Source organism: Mustela erminea, chromosome 4 (assembly GCF_009829155.1).
Source record: "Mustela erminea isolate mMusErm1 chromosome 4, mMusErm1.Pri, whole genome shotgun sequence".
In the NCBI taxonomy this organism is placed as follows: domain Eukaryota; kingdom Metazoa; phylum Chordata; class Mammalia; order Carnivora; family Mustelidae; genus Mustela; species Mustela erminea.
The window spans coordinates 15,892,759-15,917,365 of NC_045617.1; the positions used below are offsets into that span (position 1 = coordinate 15,892,759).

At 44.5% G+C, this 24,607-nt stretch overlaps 1 protein-coding gene across 1 annotated transcript in view; it reads right to left on the reverse strand.

Annotated features, from left to right (window-relative positions):
• PLEKHG1 (pleckstrin homology and RhoGEF domain containing G1) overlaps positions 1-19,402 on the reverse strand; it is a 217,202-nt gene extending 197,800 nt beyond the window's left edge. The window contains exon 1 of the mRNA XM_032338750.1: positions 19,101-19,402. The gene's annotated coding sequence lies outside the window, so the exon portion shown is untranslated. The remainder of the gene's footprint in view (positions 1-19,100) is intronic.
• Positions 19,403-24,607: the final 5,205 nt, after the last annotated feature.

Below are 24,607 nucleotides of genomic sequence, written 5' to 3' on the forward strand. Positions count from 1 at the left end.
ATGTCCACTTCAGCTGGGAGAGGGGGCGCTTTCCTCAGGACTCTTCCTTAGCAGCTCGCAAGAGCCCAGTGTTGAACTTAAGGAAAGTTGTGAGCCCGCGGTTAAAGACAGCAGTAAAAACAAATCATATAAACTTAAAATGAAACAAGTTGTACTAAAAACAAAGATATAATGCCCCAAACTCATCCTATCTTAATTATTTTACTGCCTTTTTACTTCATTATTTTGAGGTCATCGACATCCATTTTCTCGGTGCGGTAGAAACCCTACATGAACAGTGGGCTAGTGTCCCTTTCTGTCCCAGTCTGCATTCAATGACGTCACATCTGTAGCAGGGAAGTAGCCACAGTGGGAATATTTACGCCTTGGAAGTCAGCAAACACGACAGATCTGGGCTTGATCTGTTCTCTTCATGTCAAAAAAGCGCTCAAGGGGACGTTCATAATATGGAATTAAAACACGAAATGCTCTTACGAAAAGCTGTCACACTGTATAATAACACAAAAATGTGGAAACAGTCATCAAGCTTCCAATCCAGCAGACAGAGGAGTCACCCGCCTCACTGGTGAGTGAGTGAAACTCTGACACACTTCTTCACTGTTTCACTTTTGTCTTATTAATGTGAAATAAAATAACAATATTCACATCGAGACTATATTCACTTATTAGGGGTGGCTTGCAAGGGTAGAAGGCTGGCCAATGTTAACAGAAGTGTTCTGTCAAAATCATTTTGCATTTGTATTTTTATTTGCAAAGTATGTGCGCTGTACACACTTTGTTGTGTACACACACACACACACACACACACAGACACACACAGCCCCCCACACCGACCCCAAGGAGCTGTTAAACATTTACCAGCACACACACCATATTTGCTTTCCATCCTTCTGGGCTTGGATATATCCCCTCGCCCCTTAAGACGGGTTCCCACACCCTGGGCCCTCCACAAAACAATGCTTGCTGATATGCCCATCAATGAGCTGTAATCATTTGTCTGTCAAAGGGCCTCAGAGAATGGAAGGAAATCCTTCGCCTTCATAGGGCCTGGGGAGCACTCTGTGCTCCCCTCCTAAGCCCACTCACGCCTGTTGGCAGCTTAGTTTGCTACTTACAACAGCATCACCGTTCTTAACTTTCTTGGGCAGCTTGGAAAGAGACAAACCCCTCCACAGCAGACCAAAACCTTCACTGAGTTCTACAGGAAACTTTGCCAAGGACACTTGCCAAAGACTCCTTGACATCAACAGATAGGCTTCTCCTGAAAATCCCAGCCATTTAAGCAGCTTAGCCACCTTTTTTTTTTTTTTTTTTTAAAGACTTTACTTATTTATTTGGCACAGAGAGAGATCACAAGTAGGCAGAGAGGCAGGCAGAGAGAGAGGGGGAAGCAGGCTCCCCTCCGAGCAGAGAGCCCGATGTGGGGCTCGATCCCAGGACCCTGAGACCATGACCTGAGCCGAAGGCAGAGGCTTCACCCTCTGAGCCACCCAGGCACCCCACTTAGCCACTTTTAAAGCACAAGTTTATCTTGCCACACTGGTAATTAATGAGTTAATTACTTCTCATCGGCTGACTTTTAAATTTCAGTAGGACATCAAGTTTGATTTTGGAATTCCAACAGAAGACAATCTCATTGACTCAACTGGAAAATAAAAGTGCTGTCTTAGCAAAAACTTTTCAGAAAGGAAGTCCCTTCATTCTTCTCTGAGCCACGGTGCAAACAAGTGTGATGAAAGTGACTGCTGTTTCTCAAACTCAGTGGAGCATAAATGGATTTTATAATCTTCACCAGAAGACTGCCACCACAGCAATGTTTTTGTTGTTGTTGTTGTTTTGTTTTTTTAACTTAACAAACCCTCCAACTCAGGATACCCTGTAACAAAGCACTTCCTGCAATTCTCTGGGGATATGCAATAGAAGAAAAGTCACAGAATCTACATTTCTGAAAATATACAACTGAACTTGACTGCCCTTCTTCAAATTTCTCCTCTTGGCAAAAATCTGTGCTATCTGTGTTCTCGATTTTCTGATTTTCTTTGTAATCCTCTCAGTGATGTTGAAATCCTTCCACTCTCAAGGTAGGTCTTAATTCTGGGAGTTCAGCATTTACCAGTGGTTTCTTTTCTATCACAGTGAATTGAGAATGCTGAAGATTAATCAATTCATTCCAAACGTGGAGTCTTTCGAGCAAGGTGTCTGATTAGTCTGGCTCTTGGACAGAAAAACAAGTTCGTGCAAGACATTAAGCAGATGGAAGCAAGCAGACCATATCAGTTGTCACATCATTGTTTCCTTATGTCACCATGAATGACTGACATCCCATGGTGACTAGCATCTTTAACAGCCTTCTCTCCCAGAGAAACTGCTTCTGACTCTTAGTAAACAACCTCTGCCAAAATGAAGAGTTCATTGGAAATGCCCAGTTGTTAATCAAACACTAGACTCTAATACTTATTTGTACTTAAGTAGGGCATAATCTTGCCAGCAGGTAAATATTTTAGACACAGTTCTGGCTTTTAGAGAAGATAGCTCAGTTGTCAGTCAAATATTTTAGTGGCGACCGTGAGCCACGGCTCAGCGAGGTGCTGGAGCTGTGGACTTCGGTGACTCTGGCCACGGGTCCTCCTTCCCTCTGGAATGCCACACCTTGCAAATGTCACCTTCCTTTTCTCTTAGCAGCTGAGTTGTACCCCCACTAGTCACTCTTTTCTTCTACAATAATGCAGTCCTCAATTTTAACTGGCCATAGGGCTGCCCAGGCTTAAGATGGTATCTTTCAGTGCAACAAGATAGAAGGAGCTCAAGTCCCTAGGAGCAGATAGCTACCTACTGGCCTTGGACTTACTCAGACATGTGTCTCCCTCCCCCACCCGCACTGGCAGCTGAATACAATCTCAACCCATACACCGAGCACACAATGTGCAGGAGGTCTGGAGTTGGGCCTTTGGGCACTGATCCCAGCGGTGTCCTTGATTAGCTAGGTGTTTGGACCAGACATCCAACTATTAGGACACCCACTTCTTTCTCTTCAAAATGGGAGCAATTGTCTGCAAAGTGCTTGTGAGCATGAAATGAATAAATGTATGCCAATCCTCTGGAGTCCTGCCTGGGCTGGGAAGTGCTCAGTCAATGTCAGCTATCAAGTCCATTGCCACCTCCACCCCCATGCCCATCCCTCCAGGGTCTGCTATTCCTTGCTATAACAGGAGGCAAACGGGAATCAGAAGGCAAAACTTCATCCCTGTCACCCTAGCCCTTCGCACTGTCTCACATCCCCCCCCACCCCCCCTCACTCCCCAGATGCCCCGTCCCTTCCTGTCTTCCTAACTACTTATTTAGAATTTCCACTCTACTCCTCCAAGCAGCAGACTCTGCCCACTATAATCCCTCTTCATTAGGATTCCTCTCGCAGTGAATTCTAGCTTTTGCGAATTTCCATCCGTAGAGTTTCCCTGTTGTAAGAATTTAAATATTTGCATATTATAAAATTTCCACTAATATTTGGAAAAGAGGAACGTTGCAATGGAGAAGGAAGAAAATAAAGCAGATGCCGGCTCTCAGAGGGTGAAATTGGCCAAGCGAGAGCAAACAGAAGACTCTGGATTGTACTTGGGGGCTGGTGTGAGGGGAGAGGCCACAGACACAGAATGCAGAAGAGGGCTCACATGTGTATGTCTGGTAAAGCTATCAGAGCTGGATCTAACACTTTGAACCTCTCAGTGCTGTGGAGAGAGATTGAGCTACGCAGAGACTGTAGGTTATAAAAAGCCTTGTTCACCTCAAATACCAAGCTAATCTGCCTCAGAGCAAGGCACAATCTTGGAAATTGAGGGAAGCTCTTCCAAATCATGAAACCGAGAAAGCATGTCCATGTGTTAGATGAATGATGGAGAGGAAAAACTGACCTTGTATCTAAGCTCATTAAGAGAACTGATTTGCCGACTTGTCATTGACAAGACCGGTTGTATCCCTAAATTCATGAGGGAGCCCAGTGTGCTTGAAAATAATTTTCCTTAGATAGGAATCTAAAGTGTCACCTAGTCATTCATTCAAGAAAGCCCCAAATCTATTTTCATGCAACTATTTTCCCCTAGTGTTTACTCAAAAGAAAATGTAGAACTCTGAGGATGTCTTTCAATTTCATTGTCAGCAGTAAAATCTCTTCAAAGTCACCCCTGAAAGGGCAGTGAAGTGCCCAGAAGTGAACGTACAACACTGATTTCCTATTCTGCAGGAGACCCCAGCAAAAGTAAGAAACCCTAAAGGGCCAACCTGAATAGGAGAGAGAGAAAGTCTGGATGGAGGGGCTGGAAGTCGTGGGGAAAAGCCCTGCTGAGTACTTCCTGCTACTTCCACTCAGTAGTCCCCCGCCCCCAGTTAACCCTTGAGGGCCTTCCTAGTGGCTTCATGACAAGGAAGAGATTTCGATTGTTCATTAAATAGTTGCTAAAGGCCAAGCACCGTATCACAGTTTATCTGCCATCATCACACGGTCCTCACAATCCTATGTAGTAGTTACCCTTATCCCCCACTTTATGGAAGAAGAAACAGCAGGTAAGTAGTACAGTTCATGTTCAAGGACAGTCCATTCAGCCTGAGAAGTGTGAACAAGGCTATCTTCATTCCCTGTTCAAGAAGGTGAAAAGAGATGGAATTTCACATCCTCTGAGGCAAGAGCAGCAGGTTCAAAGATGGCCTGTCCCAACTGAGAACTCATGAAAGACGCCGGTGCTAGTTCTACGAGATGTGTAAACAAGACCGAATTGTGCCTCAGCTACATTATGAGTGAAGTGGGATTTCTTTCATTAGCCCAAGATTGCAATCACCGTGTATAATATTTTAATGGAGTTGTCTTCCAAAAATAAAATTCAAGAATACAACTCAGCCACTCATGCAGTTCAATACTGCTGTGCTGTTGGGTACTTTAGTGGGATGTGGCAGCAAATAAAACAGGCAGAAAAACACCACTGCTCCAACAAGGCAATTTGAGTACAGATGGAGAAAGAACATATTAAGGAACTACAACTATTTTTAGTAGGCATATAATTAATTGATGGCTATTCTGGAAAAGTTTTCTTATCCATTGGAAATATATATTGAGATATTTCTGAGTAAAACAACATGATATCTGGGATTTGCTTTCATTGGTACCAAGCAGAAGGTTCACGGGGAAAGAGATGAAACAAGATTGGCAATTATAATTGTTCAGTCTGCAAAATGGGTACACGGGTGTTCATCATACTATTTTCTCTTTTACTGGCGTGTATATGGACATTTCTTTAATTAGAAGAGAGAGTCCTCCCTGAGGAGCTCAGAAAAATAAAGAGTAATTTACAATGTGTCAATCAGACAGAAAGATGTGCTATGCAGGAAAAATAAAGAAAGGGAGGAGGGAAATGCTGAGAAGAGGGAAGATAAATAAAATATTTCTAAATGCATGTAATATTTTTTATATATATATAAATTAATAAGACATGGATGAGTTGATAATCCATATGAGGCCAAGGTATTAATATACATGAAGCTTATTAACATGGTAATTAAAGGACATCTGGTATCTGAGAAAAAAGAGAGAAATTCAGGTTTTCCAAAAGATTGTCGGTTTTAAAGAAATGCTAATGATTTCTAGCATTTACTCGCATTTTCTGGATGCTAGAAGTAGGCTTTGCAAGCAAGCATGAGAAAGAATGACCCGGATCTGATTCTTAGCCTAAGCCTGGGGGCTGGTGCTGTTTCCCTTGTCTGTGAAGTGCTGCCCCTCAGCTAGGAAAGACAGATTGCTTGTCAGCTTGTCCAAAGTCATGCCAACTTTGAGTGGGGGAACCCGGTGTGGAACCAGATAGTCCATCTCCAGAACCTAGACATTTAAGCATCATACCACACTGCCTGTTTTGATGGGTATGTAGCATTGGATAATGAAGGGTAAACCAACAGACCTAGATGTCAAGCAGTGACTTGGTATTTTTTGAGTGTGCACCATGTGAGATTTTATTTGGCTCTGGAGGCACCGTGGAGGAGTGGGGCAGGGTGTGGGGAAGCAGCCTGGGTGCAGTCGAGGGCAGATATGGGAGAACAGCCAAGAGTAAAGCTCTCTGGGTAAGATGGCGCTAGAGGCAGACAATTGGCCCAGGGGGACTGCCCAAGGAAATGTCCTTGGAAGCCCAGGAACAGGAGCGTAGGAATGGAAAAAGTGGAATCACAGGGCAGGTTCTCACCATTTCTACTCCTAAGTATTCACCTACCCACTCACCCGCATCCACACACAACACCTTCGGCTTCTGATCTCGTTCTAGAATGGGGACTAACAGTATCAGATAACCAGAACCTACCTTTCTTAGAGGCCAGAGATGGCAATGGTGATGTGGATTTATTCGAAAATGTATAAGCTTCTGTGTCGGGCACTGTTCTAAAACATTGGAAATAGAATGAAAACAACACAAAGCCTCTCTTCTCATGAAGAACAGATAAGAAACAAATACATCCTTTGTTAGGTGTTGATAAATGCCAAGAATAAAAATGAAGTAGGGTAGGAAGGATATGGCTTGCAAGGTGCGGGGGTTCCTAGTTTCTAAAGCATGATGAGGAAGACTTCTTTGATAAGGGGATACTTGAGCAGGGAACTGCAAACAGAAAGACAGTAAGGCTTTGATATCCAGGGAAGAATTTTCCAGGCCGAGGTCACAAAAACACTCTGAGGCTGGGGCTTGTTTGGCGTATGTGGGAACTACAAAGGGCGAGTGAGCCAAGGCAGAGTGAGTGTGTGGGTAAGAGCAGGGGATAGGGTCAGAGAGAAAGATGGGGGGAAGGGCCAACTGGGAAGGGTCTCGGAGTCTAGTTCACAGAGTTCTTTGGGAAATTTCTTTGGTTTCGTTGGGAAACCATGAGGGGCATCTGCATTAGCTAACCTATGGACAGGATCACTTTGGGGCTGCTGTGTAGAAAAGAGATGGGAGAGACCGTGGATCTAAGCAGGGAAACCTGTTAAGAACCTATTGCACTAATCCAGGGACAGAGGACAAAGGAGTTGAATCCAGTGGGAGCAGTGAAGTCTATGAGAAGTAAGATTCTGGATGTTCTGGATGTAGAGCCCGTGGAGTATGCCTATCCAATGGACCTGAGACGGGGGAACGTGACTAGAGGAATGCTAAAGGTTCTCTGTCTGGGACTTTTATCTCTACCTTAAGTTCTACCATGGGTTAAGCCATTACAGGTGCCCCTATGACAAGATATTCACTGGCCAAATTTGTATACTAGATACATCGGTCAGTGCTGGCTCAAGAATTATTTGAACCGTCTAGGCAAGAGGTAAGCGTCTAATAGGATGGGACAGGAGCATGGGTCAGTGAATGTGGATGGAGAACTGTTCAGGAAGTCACTGCTAACTGATTGGACGAGGAAGGTTGCTTGCCGCGACCAGTGAGTTACAGCGCTATTAACTAAGAATTGGAAAAGGAGGGAAAAAAAACAACCCCAGGAAGTTGGAGGTGGGTCTGGAAAGAGAGATTATGAGTCTGATTCTGGGTGGGTGACTTTGAATCAATTGTGCAAAAGCCAACATATAAATCCCAGGAGGCATGCAAATAAGTGGGAGGCTTGGACAAGCCCACTGCAGTTTTTCTCTTGATTTCTTTTGAAACACAGTAAGGCCTCCCTACCTGAGCCAGAAAGTTTAAATCAGAATATTCTAAAAGAAATTTCATTTTATTATTTCCTAATAGACCTAGTCACTAAAATGAGGCTATCAGAATCCATTCCCTTCTAACATGACGGGATCTTTCGAAGACCTAACTTAGCAAGTTAAATTGGCAAATAACAGAACAATCCTTGCCCCCCTTAAAATAACATGAAACAATGTGATTAAGTCATATTGGGTTTATTTTTTCCAGTAAGAGTGCTAAATTTTGAATACGACAATAACAAATACAGACTTCTCAAACTTGTTTTTACAAATCTAATCTCAAAGTTGGTAAACTAGAATTAAGGTTTTCATCCCAAACCCACACATTTAACATTGAACATCCGACTTCTCGATCCCACTTTACAGTGGAAATCAAGAGCCGGATCAAAGTTAAAGTCGATCAATTCATTAAAGTTCAAGAGCGTCTACTGACCAGGCTCTCCGTAAGGGGAATTCCAGGATGAATACGGCATAATCTCTACGCCCCAGAAAATTCACGACCTACCAGAAGGTCTGAGGTGCCTTCCCCCGGCATTAGGAAGCGTGTTTACAGAGCTGGCATAGGGTAATATCCTGTCTGGAAATGCAGATCCATCACTCCACTGCTGGAACGTTAGAGACTTCTTACCACTACAATTTCTCTGATAGTTGTTTCTGTTCCAGAATAAACACTGCTGAGCTCCCAAGTACACTATAAACCGGTGAAAGACAGGCAACGAACCTACATATTTATAGAGTACCACATTTACTGCAGACCTAGGCAACTTTCAAACTACCGGATGCCTGTTGCAGAAAATCATTTGAATACACTTTCCTTAAAACAAAACAAAACAAAACCTTCATGAAGTGTTAAATCCGAGAACCTCCACATTTCTCCAGCGGGTTTCCCTCCTCCTTTCATTTTCTTTTCTTTTTTTCTCTTTTCCTTCCTCGTCCTCCTCCTCCTTCAAATATTTCGCTGCCTACTCAGAATTGCCTTTTTTCCACCAATTTGTGAAAACAAAGATTTTTGCCCAAATTTCTTGATGCTCCTTTCAACCACTAGAAGAAGAAGTATTTTGTTCAAATCTTGGCTGTCAAGGAGCTCACGGTTTAGTGAGGGAAGGCAGACCAACTAAATGGTTATCGAAAATACCACGCCGGAAGTGCGAGAAATGAGATAATGAGGGTGCTAAGGGAAGGAAGGGGGTACTTGGCTGTGAAGGGTTTAGGGGGAGGTGAGGTGATCGGTCATGGCTTCACAGAGAGCACCAGCCATGTGCTGCTCTGGGGTCCCCACCCAGGCGAGCTGAAAGAGAGAGGGCGACGGAACTGAAGGTGGGGACTGGTAAGCAGGAGGGTCAAAACAAGTAACAGTAGCCAAGCTGCTTCCTAATGGCCATAAATGCCTTCTCCTTGAGCTGTACCGTCTTGGCTGGCATGGCAGCTCTGAATCAACCCGCTTCTCATCACCTCCTCTGCGAGCACCCTCTAGACCGCTACCTACGAGAGCGCCCCAACTGTTCTACCTGTTTCCAAAACTTTCCACTGCGGTCCTCTCTCTGTACAGCAGCCGGAGTGATGATTGGCCATGAATCATATTAGGTCACTCCCCTGCTTCAAACCTTCCGGTTTGAAGTGCTTTGCACTTTTAAGCCATGGTAAAGACCTCTGATAATAGAAAAATCAATACCAACCAGGTCCTGCTTGCCTGACCCTCCAGCTTCATCTCCCACCACTGCTGCTCTCCTATCTCTCACACACAGCGGTCTTTCCTTTTCTAGAACTCACCAAGCTTATTTCTTTTAGGTCCTCACCCCACCCCCCAACCAATGTTCTTCCCTCAGATTTTCTCGGGGTCACTTGTTACTTAAGGCTCAGCTCAATGTAACCAGCTCAGATAGGCCCTTTAGGCCCTCAGGCAAAGACAGCACCCACCTCTGAGGCATTTTTTTCTCTATTTTTTGCTTCTTCTTCTTCTTCTTTTTTAATTTTTCCTATATTCTTTTCTTTACAGCACTCATCACAAAGAGTTTTCCCTTCATTCCAGATTTGGTCTGTTTTGTTCAACATATCCCCAGAATTTAGGAAATTATCTTTGTTGAATAAACTAATTCTCATTGGAATGTTCGAGTATAATGAGTATCATGTCTCTACTACAGTAAAACAAACCAAAAAAATGTTTTGTTCTTCCCTCTGTCATACCACGGACTTTTACTTCGGTCATTGTCATGTTGGTCTGTTGTTCCAGGGTCTAGTAGCAGGGAATAAAACTACAGGGTAACACGCAGTGAACACAGTAAAAGAGCCTCTATTTAGCAAGGGCTTATTACTTACGAGGCAGCGCACACACACTGCACGTTTAAATCTCATAACGCCTTCATTACATGGTTTTATTCCCATTACTGAAGGCATTTTCTAGTAACTTCTAAATGACATGTAAATTGCCCAGTTCCAGGCTATTCCCCCATCTCAACTCTGAGGATTCAAACCTGAGAAAAACAAGTTAATCTTCTGCATGCACACCATTTTCCCCAAAATGAGCGCCACAGAAAGAGTGTTTGAACTAGTACCACAAAAAGGAAGCAAAGAGAGCAAGTGAGTTTGATATTTGATTGCATTTTGGAGTATCAAATACGAATCTTCTCATCGGTATATGGTATACAGTTCCTGAATGTTTGCCAAGCATGTTTATTGCGTATATCAGTAATCCAAAACCAAAGGGACTTTCAGGCTAGCTGTAGCTAGCTCTTATGTCTTTAGGTGCTACAGACAGGTATTTTCTCCTTCATTTACATAGAATGTAAAAACAAATACCTGTTAACTTCCTATTTGAAATTTCTTGAACTATGGTGCTAGATTAAATAGTATCACCTCTCGATATGTAGACCATAAAGCGAAATAAATCTCTTTTTGCTCCTCGGAGGAATTCTGGATTTTGAAAGGCATTGCTATTGTGGGGCTTGTGACAAATCGATTTTTAGAACTTCATGATATTCGCTTTCATAGCAGAGTAACTTCTAAAAAGAAATAACAACAACAAAAAAATGAGTGCTCTATAATGATGACACTTTCTGGAAGTCATCTGGATTGTAAATTGCTAGAGGTAATGTCTTGTAACAGGGTACACCAGGGGCCACAAGGTTCCTTGGACCACAAGACATTATTTTCACATTACTTGCCTTACCATTTTAGCTTCAAGATCAGATATCATTAAATATTGTGATTAAATGGCATTCCTTAGAGCTTAACCCAAACAACTGTTAAAGGAGAGAGGGGAAAATAAGCATTTATCTCATATACACAGGGAAGAATAGTGGAAAAATGCCAAGACCACCAAGATTTTGCTCCATAACGATATTCCAGAAGCTTCCAAACATTTCCCCAAGCACTTTCTAGACAGCCAATCCCAGGCAGCCCATCCACGTGCCCATTTTCCATCTGTCTCCTGCCCACATCATCACCCTTAGTGCCTCTCCCCCATTATTCCTCGGCACTCTCCCAAAAGTCTGATCTATGATGGCAAAGGCATAAGACAATAGAACACTTTTCTTAAAAAACAAACAAACACACACACACACACACACACACACACACACACACAAAAACAAAAAAACCCCTAACTTCTAGAGTCTACGTCTCTGTTATGCTCTGCTATCCCCCGCTAGGTAATCCTACATTCCTGGGTCTGACTCTTAGGCTCCATAATTCGTGTGTTTAGTCAATTCACATTTTAAGAGGCATGAGACAGCTGGATATTTAGACTGTAAGTTGTTTCAGACCAGCTACTGTACCCTCCTTTGAGGCGGTGATAATATTTTAGCATAACACAGATGCTTAACCTAATGACAGGTTTACATGGTTTAAAGGGAACAAACACAGGATGGTATATTTATGCTCCAGATTACAGTTTTCCCTCTCTCCCGGCACGTCGGAGAAGCACAGATGGTAGTGTTTGAGGACCGTGTGTAATCACACAGCCCCGGGAAGCTGAACTCTGTGATGGCCTCAGTTCAGTGCCCCCACACCTGCCTCGTGGCCTCACGTCTCCCCCCACTTTGCCCCGCCACCCCAGCCAGCTTTCTAGTCACAGACTGGGACAGCCTTAAGTCATCCTAAGGCTGGGCTGGTTCATGTGCATCCCTGGAATGCGTACGAATGACCTTTCCTTTGCATCTACTTGTTTGCGAGGACTCGATTTCAGCTAGAGTTGGTATGGATTCTGAAGACCTCCTAAAACCCAAGGACTTCCATCGAGGAAGGCGGAGGAAGGAAGAGGAAAAGGTCTGTACTTTGTTCCCTCCTTGGACAAGCAGTGACTGCCCTTCCTGGTCAGGCGGGGCACGGAAGGGGACTTTCCTGGGGCTGCAGTGGACCCCTGGAGGAGGCGAGGGCCCAAAGGGACAGACCTGAGGAAGGCACTATACTCAGGGGAACAACATGCCACTGAGTGCTGTGGACTTGGGTATGAATTTCATACCAAAACAGCTTGAAAGCACACTTTTATGACAGCTAGAAATAGCCACGTGTTGTCAAAGCTCCATTCAGAAGTCATCCATTCAGAAACCAAGGAGTTGAAAGAATCTTGGAGTCATCCATTTAGAAACCGAAGAGTTAAAAGAATCTTAGACAGATGGGGAGAGCTGGTCACGGAAAGAGACACAGGAAGAGTCCACACTGGGTGCAGAAAAAGACCTTGATGAGTAAGGACTCAGAGTTAGAGGGTGGTCAGAAAGAAAAGACTTCAGCAGCCTTTTACTCTCCGAACAGGGTGGAGGGTGGGGAAATGCAGGAAGAGAACATCTCTTGGGGTGTGAAAACCTGGAGACTTGCCAGAGGAGAAAAGGGGGCTGATTCTAAATGGAGCCCCTTCCACTTCATTATCAGAAAGGACCTACTTGGTCAGAGCAATGATTAGCCCCTTGGGAGACAGAGGAGAGAAAGAGTATTTATGTTGAATTAACTCTAGAAAACTGAAGGACATAAGCACCAGCTAATGTCTTCATTGCCCCTAGAAAGGCATTTATGTGCATTAATCCCTGCAGACAGCTGCCAAAAGGAATTATCCAGCTGCAGAAGCCACTCGACTTCACTCCTACCCAAGGTATGTGTAGGTCAATTCCACGTAGACAGGATTCTCTAATACAATTTGTTCCTTTAAAGGATCGAAGTGGAAGTTTTAAACTATTTTAAAAACAGATCAGCTCACAAAAGTCTGAGGTGTCTCACAATGTCTTAATTTACTATAATCTTTATCTTTGATGGATCCAAGTCATTTTTTCAGAGGTATGAAACAGAAGAGAGAAACTCAGAATATGAACCATTGGCTCCAATCTTGTATGCAACCATAGAGCATGCCTAGTGTATTCCATGAATAGTTACTTAGCAACAAATATCAATACATATCAAATATCAATACATGTCCTCGATGTTAAGATGTACATTTTTCACAACCTAGGGATGTATCTTATAGGAGAGGGTTGTCAATTTTATTGACACCATTTGCTTTTAGTGGGATCCTAAAAGATGGTGTCTTTCACAAATATCTTGGATTTGATGAGATGGGAACTCACCATTATCATTCAAGTCACAGTTCACACATGACCTTCTCTGAGAGGCTTCCTGGAGCCCAGTCTAAGGTGGCCCACCCAACACTTTGATTCCTCTCCCTTGGTATCCTATCTCCATGGGGACCACATCTCTTATGTTCACCACTATGCCCAGAACTGGATCAAGCATCATCCTAGACATAGTAAGTTCTGAATGGAATGAAGGAAAGTTACCATTTATTGAGCAATTACTACATGTCAGACCCTGAACTAAATGCTTTATGGAGGCAAATCTCATTTAATCCTAGCAATTTAGAGGTCATTCTTATTATCTACTCTAAAGATGGGACAGCAGATGGTAGCTTAAGTGGAGAAGCCAGGACTAGACCTCGGCACAACCTCACCTCAAAAACCAGACCCGTAGGCACCATACTATTCTGTACATCACACACAAAGCCTGGAAATACTTCTGTGATTGTCCAGTGCTATATGGGAAGATCGCTAAAGCTACAGACTCCCACCCTTAAAAAGTAATATTTGTCGGGACGCCTGGGTGGCTCAGTTGGTTGGACGACTGCCTTTGGCTCAGGTCATGATCCCGGAGTCCAAGGATCGAGTTCCGCATCGGGCTCCCAGCTCCACGGGGAGTCTGCTTCTCTCTCTGACCTTCTCCTCACTCATGTTCTCTCTCACTATCTCTCTCTCAAATAAATAAATAAAATCTTAAAAAAAAAAGTAATATTCGTCTACTGGGGATCATCACATCCCTCTGTCCTTATAAGTGCTTTAAGTACAAGGTCCCATGTTAATAAAGAAGTACAGGTGTCTCACCTCACCTCTGCCTAATAAGATGAGGAGAGGCTCCATGGTATGTGCGCTGCCGAAGCGAGCATGAGGAGAGTCTCCATGGAAGTGATGCATATTTCAACCTTGAATGGAAGGGTTCCACCTTTAATGGGAGACAGCATAGCCCACTTAGGGCTCTGTGAGTTACCTGGACTGATAGGGACAGAGAGTATACATGGGAGGTGCTTGAAGAAAAGTAAATACAAAGGCCTTGGGTGCCATGCCGGGGGGCTTGATCTTCATTTCATAGGATCAGTACTCTTCATTAACAACCCATTTCAGTGTGGGCTTTTCTCTACCTCAGCCGAGATTCTCTTCCATTCAGCACCCAACTCAAGAGAAAATATTGAAATTTGGCATGGCCATTCTCACGTCAATTGATGGCCATGTGGAACAGACTTCTAAGGCTAGTGTAAAGAGAAAATCGAGAATGACTGGAAAAAGAATGACAATGGAGATTTGATTCTAAGTCCATGTCTACTGAGCCACCTTAGAGCCTACTACATTTGTTACTTTGGGTTTCTGCAGAAATACTGACGGATACCACAAACATAGCCTATTTCATTTAGGACACAGGTGACAAACTACGGCTACAGGTCAAGGCCAACCTGCAGCCACTCTTACGTGGCAGTCAAGGAAAGGTCGATTTTTATATTTTTAAAGGACTATAAACAGACAACACTCCCCTCTCCAACACAAAGAGTATGTGGCATAAGCATACAGGTACCAGAAAATACTTACTATCTGGCTCTATATGGAAAAAAATTTACTATCTAGAACTTCTTATCCTCCTCCTCCATCTCTGTTCTGACACAGGTCATCCAAATTAGTGTCTAATGTGATGAGACATGTAGAGAATTAGACCCATTTACCATCTCAGAAATGAAAGCCAATTCAATGGTATGATAATTTATTGCTCTAGGAATTCCTCTTATGAGAATTCTAAATTTTTAGCCAATTGTTAGACTCACACCCATTTCAGCTTTGTCTTTGATACTTTAAGATGTCCTCCTTACACTCAAGGGCTTGCTAGCTTTTGGCCAACTGCTGTAACGGTTTTACCTTTCTTCGTGCTGGTGGTAAGTGTCTTCAGAAGGCCCCGCAGCCGCCTGGTTATTAAAGTTTACCAAAACAACTTTCTTAATTAAAGACCCGTGAAAGCCCTGACTCTCCTCCCATTGGGTTAGTACATCAAGTGGGGGTAGCTGCAGTCTTTTTCAAAACTTAACCTTGCATGCTTCAGGTTGACTTTTCCTCCAGGATTATATGGGATGAGAAAAGGAAGAAGAAGGTTATGGATTTTCGGATCCATGAATGTAACACCCTTTTGCTTTCCATCAAACAGTAAATCAGTATTTACCAGAAGAAGATGTTCAGGCTTGGAAATTTCTACTTGCTTCTACCTCATCAGAAAAACATTTTTTGGGGGGGTGGTACCCTTGTGTATACAGTTTGAGAAGATAGCAAAGTATGACTCAAACTTGAAAACTATCCTAGATAGACTGTCCACTCCTGGTCCCCGGGAGAGGAATCACCCGGGCATACTGGAAGTTCTACAGCATCCAGGTAACCTGCGGCCCTGTTGTCCTACAAATAGACCTGCCACCACCACCCCCACTAGGAGGATTAGCTACACTTCTATTATCTTTGCTAAAACATCTGTTGCTTTTCATCAGCATGAGCAATGAAAAGCTGAATGTAGAGTCTTCTCTTAATTACTTGAAAGCTGGCTCTCTAATCATAAGTTCTACTTGGCACCGATGCCCATGGCTCTGACTGCCCAAATGGTTTGGTGTCAGCTTTTTCGTTTTATTAAGATTGATGGAGGCTGCGATGAAACATTAGTAGTTGAGATGTCATCCACCTGCAAGTGCTCGGCTGCTTACAGTCTTTTTCTAGAAAGTGTTTCCATTTCCATATCTGCCTGCATATGTGACCATTTTGTTTTAGGAACCATGTTTTTCCGAAGACAAAAGAGACAAGCTCCCGAAAGAATGTACCATTGCATTTAATAAAACATTTATTCCTATGCTGCCATCATTTCTAGATAATACAATCTGGGGCAAAGACAAGTGAACCTGGTTTAAATCACAGTTCTGCTGGTAGAGAGCTTTGCAACCTCCAGAAAAAACAATCACTCCTGGGGCTTGGTTTATCAACAATAATCACCTTTAAAGTATACAATGTGGCAAACACTTACAATGGATTGTCTCATGAATAATCATCAATGCTCAGCGTGACTCCCCAGGGGAGAGTCATTATTTCCTAAATTTACAGAGGAAGAAATGAGTAAAGGTGAGATAATTCTGACAGCGACCACCTATAATTGTTACATTTTCCTGGTTATAAAATAATCTACATCTAAATAATTTCCTTAGCAGGGTCAAGGTCTCAGCTAATGAGCTATGGAGAGGCAAATTTCATTCACAGGTCAGTTTGTTCCAGGACACTTGGTTCTTCCCTACTTGTGCTTTCCAAAACCTTTAAAATGTAGGGACTCACCTAGATCATCCAGGATCCATTCTAGCCTTAACATTCCATGCATCTAAACATCCCTGCTGAAGGATTAAAAGATGATCATTGCTTGAAAGACCAACCACTAGAAATGAAAACAGGAGGGAGAAGCCTGTAAACCGTGGATAGCAACTGTTAAGAATCAGAGCACAGGGACACTCGGGTGGCTCAGTCGGTTAAGAGTCTGCCTTGGGCTCAGGTCATGATCCTGGGGTCCTGGGATAGAGGATGGAGACTTGTGCCTTGGGCTCTCCGCTCAACAGGGAGCCTGCTTCCTCCTCCTCTCTCTCTCCCTCCTTCTGCCTACTGCTCTTTCTCTGTCAAATAAATAAATAAAAATCTTAAAAAAAAATTCAGAGCATAGATCCAGAAATTGCTTTTAATTTCCTAAGAGCTCAAAAGACTCAGGGCTACTCAAGCTTTTCCCATATGTATATGTTAGGCTACATACCATTAAATCTTAATTAAATCACTCAAAAATCACATCCTCAGAGGAGAACAAAAGAGTACGGGTTATTCTTGGTTTTGAAAAATGACATTGCTGCTTTCTATTGATTTGTTTCAAAGTGACCGCTTTATCTCTTTGAAGCACAGACTGAGTCTCCCAGGGAAATAGTTAAGCTTGTATCGGGTAGCATCGGCCATATTCAAGTCACTACAAGAACTGGTGCCCATAGCGAAGATGGAGATGAGCAGGGAAAACCCATCAGGGAAAGCATGAAGCCATCACGGATCAGACTGCCAGATGATTTTCTCACTTTGCCCCTCAACAGAGAGCTTCGGATTGCATGTAGGACAGAAAGGGAACGTTAGGCTGTGGATGACCTACTAGGGATGAGGTCAGCAAGACGGGACAACTCTGGGGACATATCTTTAAGTGGTTTAGTGGCCTCCCCAGGGGCCTCAAATAGGACAAAAAGGAAAGCGACGAATTAGGAATCCAGATTCAAAGACAGGAAAGGATCATATGTCAAACCATCCCTTTGTAAGGGTTGAATTTTGTCACCCAAATAAATATCACTGGAGAGTGGGGGAAGGGGGGTGAGTGTGAAGCTTGAGGAACTATCTTGTTCCTGTAGATCACTTTGTCATCGGGTTAAAGCCAAGGGCACCAGAGGTGGAATGGCCCGCTCAGGTCTCCAAGTTAGAAAAGTTTTCTTATTCCCCGGACACGACAGGCTTGGAAATGTTTTAACAGAGTCTAATCAAAGTCCAAAGCCTATAGATTCTTTAAGTCAGCCAACTCCAGAAACTGAGAAGCCAGAAGAAGCTGATTTTCACACTTGATAACTATTTTCATAGCATTTACACGACTTCTCTAGGCCTGGAATTCGGTGAGATGACAAATTTGACCTCGAGTCAACATTTTGGACTCCTCTTGGTTTAAATACTTAACGCAAGGTAGCTCGGTAGCCACCTCGCACCCCACCCCCCAACGCCCGCACCCCCCAGCACACACACACAGCTCCGCATAGACGCCTGCTGGAAACAGCCTTTCCTCGGGACTCCCACTCAGTGATTTCAGAAATCTGTGCAGTAGCCCGGGCCACCTGAGGGCGGTACAAACGGAGCGTTAAGGACCAGAACTTAACGCAAGGCTGGCTCTACAAACAAGACTCCACGGCGCGCTTAAAAAAGTCATCCATCTCATTGTTTCCAAGGTACCGAAAGAAATGTAACAGCTTAACTTCTCCCGGTTAGGGGAGAAGCCTAACCTCCTTAGGCTTCGGGTTTCGGAAACAGACTCTCAACAGAGGACACAAAGAGGGCCCTGGGCTTCGGGCATCCCCCGCAGACCCTGTCGAGGCCAGGAGGTCCGCAGCGTCCCAGCGGACCAGGTGCGGCCATTTACCCCCATTACCGACAAGCCACCTCAAGCCCCCACCCCCACCCACCCCCACTCCCAGGGATCTTATTTGCAGAGCCGGGACACCAAGGCAGGGGTCCCCCAAGCCAAAGGCTGAGCCCCGGCCTCCTCCTCCCACCGCAGTTCGCCGGTCCTGGGAGGCCAGGCGCCGGGACCGGTGTTGGGGAGTTGACTTCGGATGTCTGGCAGTCGCGTCCCGTTTTCGGACGATCCAGTCTGAGTTGTGGGGTTGGGTTTTTTGTAACACTCCTGGGTGCAGGCAGAAACTCCTTCTCGGATCAGGCGGAGGGGCGGGAGCGCGGGGCCGGCAGATCAAGGCTGCTCCCGGGCTGGGGCCAGGACTCGGGGACCCGGGGACCCGGGGACCCGGAGCCCGGAGCCCCGAGCCCGGGCGGCCGCGGATCGCCCCCTCCAGGCGGCGGCGGGCAGCGACCGGCCCCGCGTCCCGGCGGCGGGGACGCGCTCCGGGAACACCGTCTACTCCCACCCCGGAGGGCGCGCGCAGGGGAGAGGGGGCCCCGGCACCACCTCCGCTCGCCGCCACCTGCGGGTTGGGGTGCCGGACCGAGGGTCCCTGAGTCCCCTCCCCGTACCCCGCGGCTCCCGCCGGGCGCTCCCATCCCTGGAAAAGGACCGCGGGTGTCGGGGCGAAGCCGGCGCTTACCCGGAGAGGGGCGGCTCCTGCGCGGGGGCCGAGCTTCTAGGTCCGCGGGGAAGGTGCGGCTGCGCTGCGCGAGCTCCGACTCCGGCTCCGGCTCCCGCGCCCGCCGAGCGCCCTGCGCCGCCGCTCCGGCTCGGACTTCCTCTTCCTCGGCTCGGCCCCGCCGCTCGGCCGCGCTCCCCGGCTCGGCCGCGCCCGGGCCCGCCCCTCCCAGCGCCGAGATGCCGGCTCCGCCGCCCAGAGCAGCGGATCTTCGGTCCCTCCTCCCCGCAGCCCCCGGGCGAGCAAGGTGGGGAGGAGGAGGGGGAGAGCCCAAGAGCGAGATTAAGCACTTGGACTTGTCCCTGGAGCGTTGCCAAAGAGTGCAGTCAAATTACAGACCCTGGGGGATTTTTTTTTTTTTTTTTTTTTTTTTTAATCCCAGCTACCGTTTTCGCAGACACATCATTTTTCTTCATTTTCCGGGATCCTCGAATCTAGCTTTCTCTTGGACGTGATAATTTCCCATACGATTTCCTTAAAATAATACCAAAGATCATTTTTTTAAGTCAACATTCTAGTACTGCACAGAAGCTTTGGGGTTATACTATGTAAAAAGAGGGGAGAAGCTCAGGTTTCCAGACATTATTACCCTAATCACCTAAATTAATGTACCAAATAACCTTTGCTTAGAGAAAGTAAAAGTGAAAAGGAGCAAAGACGACGACTAACCTTTGAAATAGCCTGATAAATGTTTAAAGGTGCCGGCTCTGTAGTAGAATTACGACTTCAGTCAAAGGTGCCTAGGATGACGGTCAAAGGCATGCGAAGTGATTCCTTAACACTTATCCCATCCAAAATAGATAGATCATGTGTGCCTATGGACTCTATTAGGTTTTGTAATTTGTAGGGATGCATTCTCATATTACTTATTTACAGACCTTCAGCGTTACCAGTTATTAGCTATATGACTTGAGCAAATTCGTTACCCCCTGTGTCTCAGTTCCCCCATCTGTAAAATGGGGATAAGTGAAGTAGTGCCTACCCCAGAGCTGCTTTGTGTGATTTAAGCAAGGCAATGCGCAGGAAGGTCTTAGGAGTCCAAGCCTGGATGATAAAGCCTAGGTACATGTTAGCTGTTACTGTTTCTTTTCTTTTTTTTTTTTTAACTTTCCCTTTTTATCTGCTTTTGTGCATGTACATGATTATGGGGAGTAAAATAAAGACTGGAAACAAAATAAGGTTTTGTGCAGTAAGGCTACACAGTGTCACTGTTCCCTCCCAACAATGCCCAGTTTATGTTCAGTTTTACAATTTATTTTGTCTCCGCGACTGACTTGTATTACCTAAAGCGATGAGACGGGGTTATGCTTGGAAAACACTACCACGGAAGATTTGCAGTGGGACCAAAACAGATCTTTGCCGTCCTCAAAGCATCGTTTCAGATGCTCTTGCAATAACCTTGTGAGGTCGACAGGACAGGTGTTTAATCACAACCCTTTCTGGTCCATGGAGCTCATATAAAACCATGCCTATTACCCCATCTGTCTCTGTTGTTACTCGCAATAGAAGTGAGCAGGAATACCTTGCACGTGTACAACACATTTGTGAGTTAGTATCACATGGACGGTCTTTATCACTCCTGTGAGGTGGTGCTGGTCTCACTTGACACTCAAGGAGCCTCAGGCTCAAAGAAGCTAATTGATCTGTGTGTGTGTCTGCCAGATAGGGTGTTAGGGACAAATCTGAAAAGAAGGGATGAGAACTAGGGTTTCCCGATTCCTGGAAAATGCTCTCTGCTATTCTACTCCCTGAACCCACATCTTCGCACATTCGTGTGCACAGAGGACTTAAAGAAGCCATGTGATCTGACCTCAGCCGCAGACTCTGTCGCTTCCTAGCTGCTCACCCTTAGGCAGATAACAGTTGTGGACTTTGGTTCTTTATCTATGGAATGGTTATTATTCACTTCACCTCAGTTTATTAATGAGGTGAGAGGTGGGAGGTAGGAAGTGTAAACAGGTGCATGAGATCGCTTTTATTGATACCGAGGGCCAAGTCCAGCACGAGGCACCTAATCTACATTGTCATTCCTGATTTCCCAAATGAAGGCAGTTCACCCTTCAGATCACTAGAGATCTTGAAATCACCTGGTCTATCACACTGTGTGTCTAGTTCATCTGTGTGTGCCCAGCACTTTGATCGACTCCCAACACAATAGATATACAAAGTTCCATGGGTGGGTAGATGAATGATGGATGAAAGAAAGAGCAAGGCAGGAGTGGTGAATGTGCTACTCTGTAGCCTTTGTTAGTAATGTGCTACTCTCCCCTTTAAGGAAAAGAACCCAATGGAATGACTTTTTTTTTTTTTAAGATATTTTTATTTATTTGACAGAGAGAAAGAACACAAGCAGGCAGAGTGGCAGGGAAAGGGAGAGGAAGAACATCCTCTCCGCTGAGCAGAGAGCCCCATGTAGGGCTCCATCCCAGGACCCTGGGATCATGACCTGAGCCAAAGGCAGACATTTAACTGATTGAGCCACTCATGGGCCCCTCCAGTGAAATGACTTTTTTTTTTAAGATTTTATTTATTTGTCAGAGAGAGGGAGAGAGAGCGAGCACAGGCAGACAGAATGGCAGGCAGAGGCAGAGGGAGAAGCAGGCTCCCTGCCGAGCAAGGAGCCCGATGTGGGACTCGATCCCAGGACGCTGGGATCATGACCTGAGCCGAAGGCAGCTGCTTAACCAACTGAGCCACCCAGGCGTCCCTGAAATGACTTTCTAATGGCACATCTAGTGTCAGGAAAATTCTCTGGGTGAGAGGTTCTCTTATTATTAATTCTAATTTGGTCAGGGTCAAAAAAGGGAAAAAGAAACTACTCAATGTATTTACAAAAGAGAGATTTTATGCAAGGACTTACACGTGATGGAAGAAGCGGGAATCCAGGAGAGATGATGAGGTAGCCCAGGAATGATCAACAGCAGAAAGCCATCCCTTATTCTCACAGGCTGGAGAGGCAGGGGTAGGGATTGTTACGGATGGAACTTATCTTTGAGAGCTGGAGACAAATCCACTGCCTTAGTCACTTGCAGAAAGGGAGAGAAACACCCTGGTTTTTTACTTTTCTTTGCCCCATAACCCAACATGGGTTGAAACCAACCTATGGGGAACCTGGAACACTCAGCCTATAGGGATGCCCAGCTGCCATGCCTTTGATCCTGTGATGCTGAGCAGGAAAAGGGCCAGGAGGATCTGAGGACAGCCAGCTCTTTAGCATATCCCTCAAAGCATACCTCTCCGTTCTCAAATAGTATTGGATCTACCAATGATACTTCTGCAGAAGCAATACTCTTGCTTTTTGACATTACCGAGTGTCCCTCATAACATCTCATTCATTCCTCATACAGACCTGGTGATAGATACTCTAACCCCTAAATTACAGACAAGGTCACAGAGATTTAGGGAATTTCAGTGATCTGGTCAAGGCCACACAACCATACGTGGCAGACCAGGTGTCGGCTCTTCTGCATGTCCCACTAACTCAGCTGTTTCTAATGAAAAGCCCTGTAATCATACACACTCTTGTATAGAATCACATTTCAGGGTCACCTGTCCACGCACATATGGGAGTTAATGTTTGCAAAGCTTACAGAGTTAAAAGGCTGGATCACGCCTTGCTTTCATTTTATGACTTATGGTGATAACTTTTATGATGCTGAAGATGGCTGTGCTGAATTTATGATCACACAAGATCAGAAACATTGTGTCCACCGGATTATAGGAGCACCTCAGGAAAAACATGGGTATCATTTATTCATTCATTTTTTTTTTTTTTGGAAAAGCTATTTCAATTTTAAATTTGATTTTGTGAGGCTTTCAGGAAATGCTCTAGAATATTCTGGCCATGTTAGAGAGATTAGGGTGAGTGAAGTGTCTTGTGGTATAGAGTCTCATGTAGGGAAGACAGAAAACCAAGAGTGTAAGTGCACAATGGGGTGTCAAGCTCCTTCAAATGCTCTCCAGCCAGGAGTGGAGACCAGAATCGGTATTGATGCTGGGGAATCTCTGATCTGATCCTTCTCAAGCCTCAAATTAGCTAGAAGATTTAAAAATTAAGAAACTGTGCTGATCTCCAAGCGTAGAAGATAAAATAATAAATATCCACGATTATTAGAAGCCTGCTGAGTTGGGTCTAAAAGTAGGTGGAGAATTTTGAGGCCATTTGGAAATCCTGACACTTTGTAATATCTCCATTGCTGGTCTGCAGCACCATCTCCAAAATTCCCCTCCCTAGAAGCTGAGTGGATTAAGACCTGGTGTCCAGGAGGCAAGCACGAATTCATTATCTATCAAAGGATAATTTGATGAAGAATTATCCTGCCCATTATTCAACCAGTCTATTGATCTTAAAAAGCATAATTTCCTGTTGGTAAAAGAAGCTCCAGGAGAAGAAGAGGACCCCAGATATCAGCCAGGGTAAAAAGAGAACAAAGGGGCACCAACAAATGCCAAAAAAGAACAGAAATGTGCATGGAGAACAGAAGTGAGCAGTGTAAATTACTCATAGTCAATATCATACTTTTGTCTCTTTCTCTAATGTCTAAATTTCCTCAATTTTGACCAATATAGCAAAGTCAGACACACATGTACTTGCTTTTTAAATATTGATATTTGCAAGAAAAAAATTCCCCCAAATTCCAAACTTTTAATATGTCTTGGTTAAACAAAATCTAGTATTATTTTATGCAAATGGCCTGAACATCTTCGTAGTAGAGAACACTTTTCATTGTCTTATATGCAATAAAGCGACAATGGACAGTTCATGCTTCTGCTTCAAAATTAGTTGTCTTTTCAAGTTTGTAACAGTACATGTGTAGAAGCTTTTAAAATTTAATGTATTTTTTGAGCTGTTTTCTCTGTGTCAGAGGTGTTCGAGGGAGGAGCTGCTTACAACTTTATTTCTCGAAAATATTATGTTTTGAAGTTTTCCATAAGAGTAATACCATAGCGCTTGGAATCTTGTAGAAATATACGTAAGGGGCGTGAGTGTTTTTGGCTGTCACTATGGGAGGTAGCGTCTACTGGTGGTAGGGTACCAGAGTCGATAAACTTTCTTCAATGCTGGGATAGTCCTGTACCATGAAAAGTGGTCCCCTCCTAAACAACAATAGCATCTCCTGAAGGACCCAGTCCCTGTAAATTGGGCATCACAGATTTAAATGCCTTCTGGGGCCAAGCCAGTTTAAAAAAAAAAAAAAATTTTTTTTTTTTTGTTCAACAGCTCAGAATTGTTAGAATGTGGTGCACACTTAAGGCATATCATTCAAATTTTCTTTAACACTGTTTGGGCCAAACACATACTCTCAAAAGCCAGGAGCTTCTTGCAGACCTCTAGTTTGCTCTTTCCCTTTCGCTTCCATTGTTTTGGATAACTTTTCAGACAAAAATGAAAGGAAGGCTCTTATTCCCTCCTCCATCTCCTCCCACATCTTTCTTAAAGACATAATCAACTGCATGGGGAAAGATTA